This window comes from Dipodomys spectabilis, unplaced genomic scaffold (assembly GCF_019054845.1).
Source record: "Dipodomys spectabilis isolate Male_0828 unplaced genomic scaffold, ASM1905484v1 ptg000096l, whole genome shotgun sequence".
NCBI classification, from domain to species: domain Eukaryota; kingdom Metazoa; phylum Chordata; class Mammalia; order Rodentia; family Heteromyidae; genus Dipodomys; species Dipodomys spectabilis.
The window spans coordinates 17974673-17981065 of record NW_024870773.1 but is presented as its reverse complement, the minus strand read 5'-3'; the positions used below and the strand labels follow the sequence as shown (position 1 = coordinate 17981065).

General features: G+C 44.8%; 1 pseudogene; it reads right to left on the bottom strand.

Annotated features, from left to right (window-relative positions):
• Window positions 1-4659: 4659 nt before the first annotated feature.
• Window positions 4660-5999, bottom strand: LOC122113239 (annotated as a pseudogene).
• Window positions 6000-6393: the final 394 nt, after the last annotated feature.

Sequence of the window (6393 nt, the reverse complement as noted above, 5' to 3'; positions counted from 1 at the left end):
ATGGGTATGGCATATTGTATGAAGACGGCATATTTTACAAAAATTTCCCAGTTTTGTAAAGTCTGGACCACTGTGCATCACGCTTTTACCCCAGTTCAGATCCAGGTTGGTTTTGGGCCCAGAGTCCCGCCCTTATCCGGGGCCTGGCTTCACCTCCTAGACAGCAGCTCCTGATTGGCTACAAGAAGTTGACCCTCTCCTCTCGACCAATAAGGCTCTGGGGGCGTTGTCTTGTGGGCGGGACTCCAGCTCTAATGGGCGGGGCCCCAGGCCTGCTGTGCCTCGGCGCGCTTTGCACTCGCTCAGTTCCCTCCCGGGGAACCCGAGGTCTTCCAGCCGCCAATGCTTTTCTTTCTTCAGCCGTGGTACCCGGGCATGACCTTGGCTACCGCGGCCGCTGCACGGAGGACCCTCCTCCGGTCCCGTCCCCTGATCCCCTGGCGTGGCTTCTAGACAGAGAGGAAAGTCCATGGCTGCTTGCCTAAGGAAGGCCGAGAGCCGAGAGCCCCGGGGCGGCCCGGCGCGGCCCCCAGGTCGGGGTGGGCCTGGGACCGGGGAAGCTGGGGTGGGGGTGCTGTCGGAGCGGTTGTTGGGGGACAGGTCTGCGAAATAGACCTGGAGTCGTGGGGCTGGGGGGCTCAGCATTGGTCCCATCCTTGCACAGGATTTCCACGAGTTGAACGAGTCAGCCGCCGGTAGGTTACCGGGACACCCCATCGAGGGAGGCTGAATTTATTGACAGGCCTTCTGCAGTTGCCCCACAGATGAGGTTGTTTTCTGCGTTTCTCCCCAGCGCTGCTTAGCGCACTCAATAAAACTGTGGTGGTCATTGCCCTTAGAAAGCCCAGTAAACATCTGAGCAGTTGTCAGGGAGGTAAGTGTCATGAATGCGCCAAACTTAATGCTGACAGGTATAACTTGTATTCGGTTGATTTGATGTGGGTTATTTTTGCTTTGCTTTGTTTTGCTTTGTGCCAGTACTGGGCCTTGAACTCGGGGCCTCACACACTGGCTTGGCTTTTTTGTTTTTACTCAGGTCTAGAGCCACAGCTCCACTTGTGGGCTTTTTGTTGGGCTAATTGCAGTGTCTCAACTGACTTTTCTGCTTGGGGTGACTTCAAGCCTCAACTTCACATCTCCTCAGAAGCTAGGATCAAAGTTCTAGGCAAATACTTTTTTTTTTTTTTTTTTTTTGCTGTTGTTTTATTTTAGCCTCTATGATGCTATCCTGTGAGGTAGCAACATTTCCTGGAATATTTATACACATGTATAGCTGACCACATAATGTTTAGATTTATGGTAAATAAATCAGTATTTAACGTCTTTCTCTGAGGAGGACAGTAAGAAAAGAACAGTTTCCCTCTCCTACGTTTTGGAACTGGGAGCTCACTTTATATTCTTCCAGTATTTTAATACCTTGCCAATCTTTTTATTATTAAAGAACTATTGTGGTCAGGTGCCAGTGGCTCACGCCTGTAATCCTAGCTACTCAGAAGGTTGAGATCTGAGGATCACAGTTCAAAGCCAGCAGGGCAGGAAAGTCTGTGAAACGCTTTCTCCAATAAACCAGCAGAAAACCAGAGTGGTGCTGTGGCTCAAGTGGTAGAGCACTTGCCTTGAGCTGAAGAGTTGAGGGACTCCCAGGCCCAGAGTTCAAGCCCCATGACCGACAAAAAATAGAAAAAAAAAAAACTGTATTGTTGGGCTGGGAATGTGGCAGATTGCTTGCCTAGCAAGCATGAAGCCCTGGGTTCAATTCCTCAGTACCACAAACAGAAAAAGCCAGAAGTGGCCCTGAGTTCAAGCCCAAGACTAGGGAAAATAAAAAGAACTACATTGTTTACTCACCCTGCATCATTTATTCCCTGTCCTTCCAACCTTTCTTTCCTCTCTCCTCCTCCCCCTCCTTCCCCTCCTCCCTTCCCTCCCTCCTCCTCCTCTTCTTCTTCTTCTTTCTCCTCCTTCTTTCTTCTTCTCTGTGGCACTGGGGTTTGATATTTGGCTTTACACTTGCTAGACAGTACTATACAACTTGAGTCACTCCTAGCTCAGTTTTTCCTTTTAAAGATATTTTTTAGCACAAATTAATTGGACAAGGAGGTCCCATTGTGATATTTTATAATATGTACTTTGACCAAAATACATTAATTTGTCTTAACTCCCCCCCCCCTAATTTTTAGTGGGTTTCAATATGTTGTTTTCACACACACACACACACACACACACACACACACACACATACACATTCAATTAGATTCATATCTGTCACTCCCCCTTCTCTCTGATTACCCTTCTTCCAAACAATCCCAATTTTACAGTTACATTATTTTTATTTTTTAGGTCTAGATTCCATATATGAAAAGATTGCAGTATTTTTCCTGAGCATGGTTTATCTTATTCAATATGGTGATCTCCAGTTCTATTCATTTTGCAGCAATCGACACAGCAGCCTTTTCTCATTCTTCATTCCCTCTTTTCTCACTTTCTAAGAATTTCTTGACATGGAATTAATAATTCAACTCCTTTCATGACAGTTTACCTGTTGCTGAAACAGGTGATGATACAACTTACTACCATTTCACTTCTCTTTTTCCTTACTGTACATTTCACAAGAAATTCCCCTGGATTATTCAAATATCTCAGTGTTAATGTTTTAAGTAAACATTTTGTCAAATTATTTTTTCTATGAAATACAATTCTTACCTTCTAGGCCATTTATTATATTATACTTTTTTTCTCCTGGGACTGTAGATAAAAGACACATATCTAATAGATTTCTAGAGATGCTATGTTATTGTTAATAACGAATTGCATAATAATTTTAAGTACATTATAAGATCTAAATTTTCTATTCTAAAAGTTAAAAATAGCAGTTTAAAAAAAGCAGCATGTATTAAAAAAACCAAAACATTTTAGTAGAGAATTTCATGTATAATCTCTAAACCAAGCCTATCTTGACCTTTATATGGCCCCTGATTTTGGCCAGTAAGTATGAGTGGTTAGAGGGAGCATGTTCATAGTCAAAGTGCTAAGTGATATGCAAGGCTTTTTGTTTTGTTTTGTACCTGTCCTGGGGCTTGAACTCAGAGCCTGGGTGCTGTCCCTGAGCTTTTGGTTCAATTTTAGTGCTTTACCACTTGAGCCACACCATTTCCTCTGTTTCTTTGTCTTATTTGGGGGAGGGTAGTTAATTGGAGATAAACATCTAATGGATTTTCCTGCCTGGGGTTGCTTTGAACTGCCATCCTCAGATCTCAGCCTCCTGAGTAGCTAGGATTACAGGCATGAGCCATCAGTACCCTGCCATGATGTGCAGTTTTCAACTTTGAGGAACCCCATCTCTGCCTACTGAAGTACTTTTAAGTCCCAGGAATTATCTTTTCATGTTCCAGGCTGGCCTCAAACTCATCATCATCCTACCTCAGCCTCCCAAGTTCTGGGATTACAGGCATGTTGACTACACTCAACTATCACTTTCAGTTCTTCATTAAAAATCCTACTTAAGTCATTCTAAGAAAAATCTGTTTTATAATATAGAGTTCCTGTTGTCATTTAACTGCATTTAAAAACATTTTACACATTTTAAAACTCAGTCTCCCAAACGATGAAATTATAGGCAAATATAACTACACCTGATGCAATTATTTGCTTTTTTTTGGTCACTTATTTTAAATTTTTTGAAACAGGGTCTTGGCTTAGTATCCCAGGTGGGCCTTGAACGCATGATGTTCCTCCAGAGTCCTAGGATTACTGGTGTGTCCTGCCATGCTCAGTTTCTCATGATTCACTCATTTATTCATCTGTTTATTTATGCATCAGTATATGTTAAGTTGTACATATTAATGAGTTTCTTCAGGACCTGACTATGCCTATACAACCAGTTGGGCAATAGAAACTTCCTTGTGTAGCTTTCCAGCTCTACTTAAGATTCCACACCAAGGTACCCTTAACCACCCAGGTCAACTCATGTGAACTGATCATGAAGGACTCCAGAGGTTAACGCTGAGATCATGCTATGTCTGACTATTGTTTAAATCTAGCCATGGCTAGGGCTACTATATACACACTGATTTAATATGTGAGCCCAAAACACACCTCTTTAAATTCCCCTTCAAGGGCTGGGAAGGTGGCTCAGTGGTAGAGTGCCTGCCTTGCATGCATGAGGCCCTGGGTTTGATTCCTCAGCACCACATAAGCAAAAAGAAAAAAGCAGGAAGTGGCGCTGTGGCTCAAGTGGTAGAGTGCTAGCCTTGAGCTGAAAAGCTGAGGGACAGCGGCCAGGCCCAGAGTTCAGGCCCCACAACCGGACCTCCCCCCTGCCAAAAAAAAATGCAATAAATTCCCCTTCAACTCCACAGTTCACATTTTACCTCCAAGACTGTGCCCTGGACCTTCTTGTCTCCTTTTCACATCCACACTGACACCATGCTGTTTCCCCATTAGGATGCACTTGCCATCCTAAGTTTCATTTCTAAATGCCTAGAACAAAGCACAGGATAGACCCACCCAACTAGACAGGAAGATGAGAAGAACAAGTAACACCTGCATAGCGATACTCCTCTGTGACTACCCAGTTGCCATTGGGCCCTAGGCTATAGAACTGATACTCTTTTTGGCAATGACAGGAGTAGGTACAGATCTGGATCTTATGGGATGGTCTTATGTCCTCAGTACCTGTACCAGCTTAGCAAGGACATGGGAAAATCTCTCATCATCAACTTTACCCCAGTAACAACATTCAGGGTGGTAGCTCTCAAGAGGGGCAGGATACAGTCCTTGGCTTAATTGGCTCAGCCTGGCTGTGTGGTTCAACAAGTTCTCCAGGGTAGCCATGGAGATGTGGTTCCCATAGAAACTGAACAAGGTGAGCTAGGAACAGTGACTCAAGGCTGGTAGGATGGCAGTGAGTTGTGCGTCCATGATCTCACAGTGCTCTAAGACCAGAGTCTCCAAGGTGCTGGCCACTTTCTCTAGCAGAACTCGGAGAGGCTCAGGACTGAGCTTTTCCATGGAGAAATTCTTCAGATACAGGTGCTTGAGATGACTGATGCTGGGACACTGGGACAGATGCCTCAAGTCCGATTCCTTAAGTGGACTTGAACTCAGAGAATCTGCAAGGGCGTCAGACTTCTGAGGATCTTGTGCAGCTTTCCATAAAGGAAAAAGACATCATGCATGTAAAGCTCCTGGAGATTGTGCAGCTTCTGCAGATGAACAACATATTTGTAGGAATACTATGCATTCTTAGAGTGGGAAAGATAAAATTCTGCACTCATCTTAGAGAAGGAAAGTATCCGAAGGTTACTCATCTTGCCCAGGTAAGGAACAAATTTTTCCATGGTCTCCCGATGCCAGAAATCATCCACCACCAGCTCCTGGATGCAGTCTAGTTGCACAACATGCAGAACTCTCTGTACTTTATAGATGGAGCCTGATAGAATCTGCAGCTTCTTACAGCACAGATGGACTAAGTCTTTTCTCTTCCTGGCCCACTGCAACAGGTAGGCTTGGGATTCATCCTTGGTATGGTTTTCAATGCTAAAATCTATTAATACCTTTAAAGGATGCTTCACTTCCATGCCTGGCCTGTGATTTGCTGCAGACTTCTCAGTCAGAGCCTCTGCAGAGAAAGCTCCATCCATGGCTATGTACCCCATGGTCAAGACATTCTGGTGCACATTCTGTAGATCCAGCACCTATAGTTTTCATCTCCTGGGCTGAAACTTTTGGACAAGCAGCATATCAAGCCCATCCAGGGCAACTTGTAGGACCTCTAGGTCTGGTGTCTCCATCAGGGCTCCCAAAGGGAGGCAGGGGAAAGGCCAACCCTGCACCATGGCCTTCACGACCTCAGTGCATCTCCCAGCAAAAGCCTCCATGAACAGTGAAGGGAAGAGCCCCACAGGTAGGTCCTCAAGAGCAGAGATAGCCAAGGCCTGATTCATCAGCAAGCTCTGCCTTGCCAGCTGCAGGAGTGGGGGTAGAGTCTTGGTGCTCATCCTGATGGACCTGCAGGGAAAGGATCCAGGTGTGGACCAGCTGGACAGGGCTCTCTGAATCCCAGCAGAGCAGGTTCCAGGATTTGGCTTCTAACTGTATTATTTTCATCGCAGTTTATAAACACTTATTTGATCTGGACACTAATTTGATATTAGTATTTTCTGCCCCCTTCATAGATTCTTCACATCGGTGGCCCTCCTCAGCATCAGATTCTGTAAGCTGACCTTTGGGATTGTTTTCTAGTTCTTTCCTTCCATAGTGTCCTACATAACAATTATTCCTCCCACTAACTTTTAAAGGTCTCAGCCTGAGCAGGGACTCCCTCAAGAAGAAAGCTCTAATCCATGTCTGTCATGTAGCTTGGCTCCAAAGTAAAATAGAGAATTTAAGTTC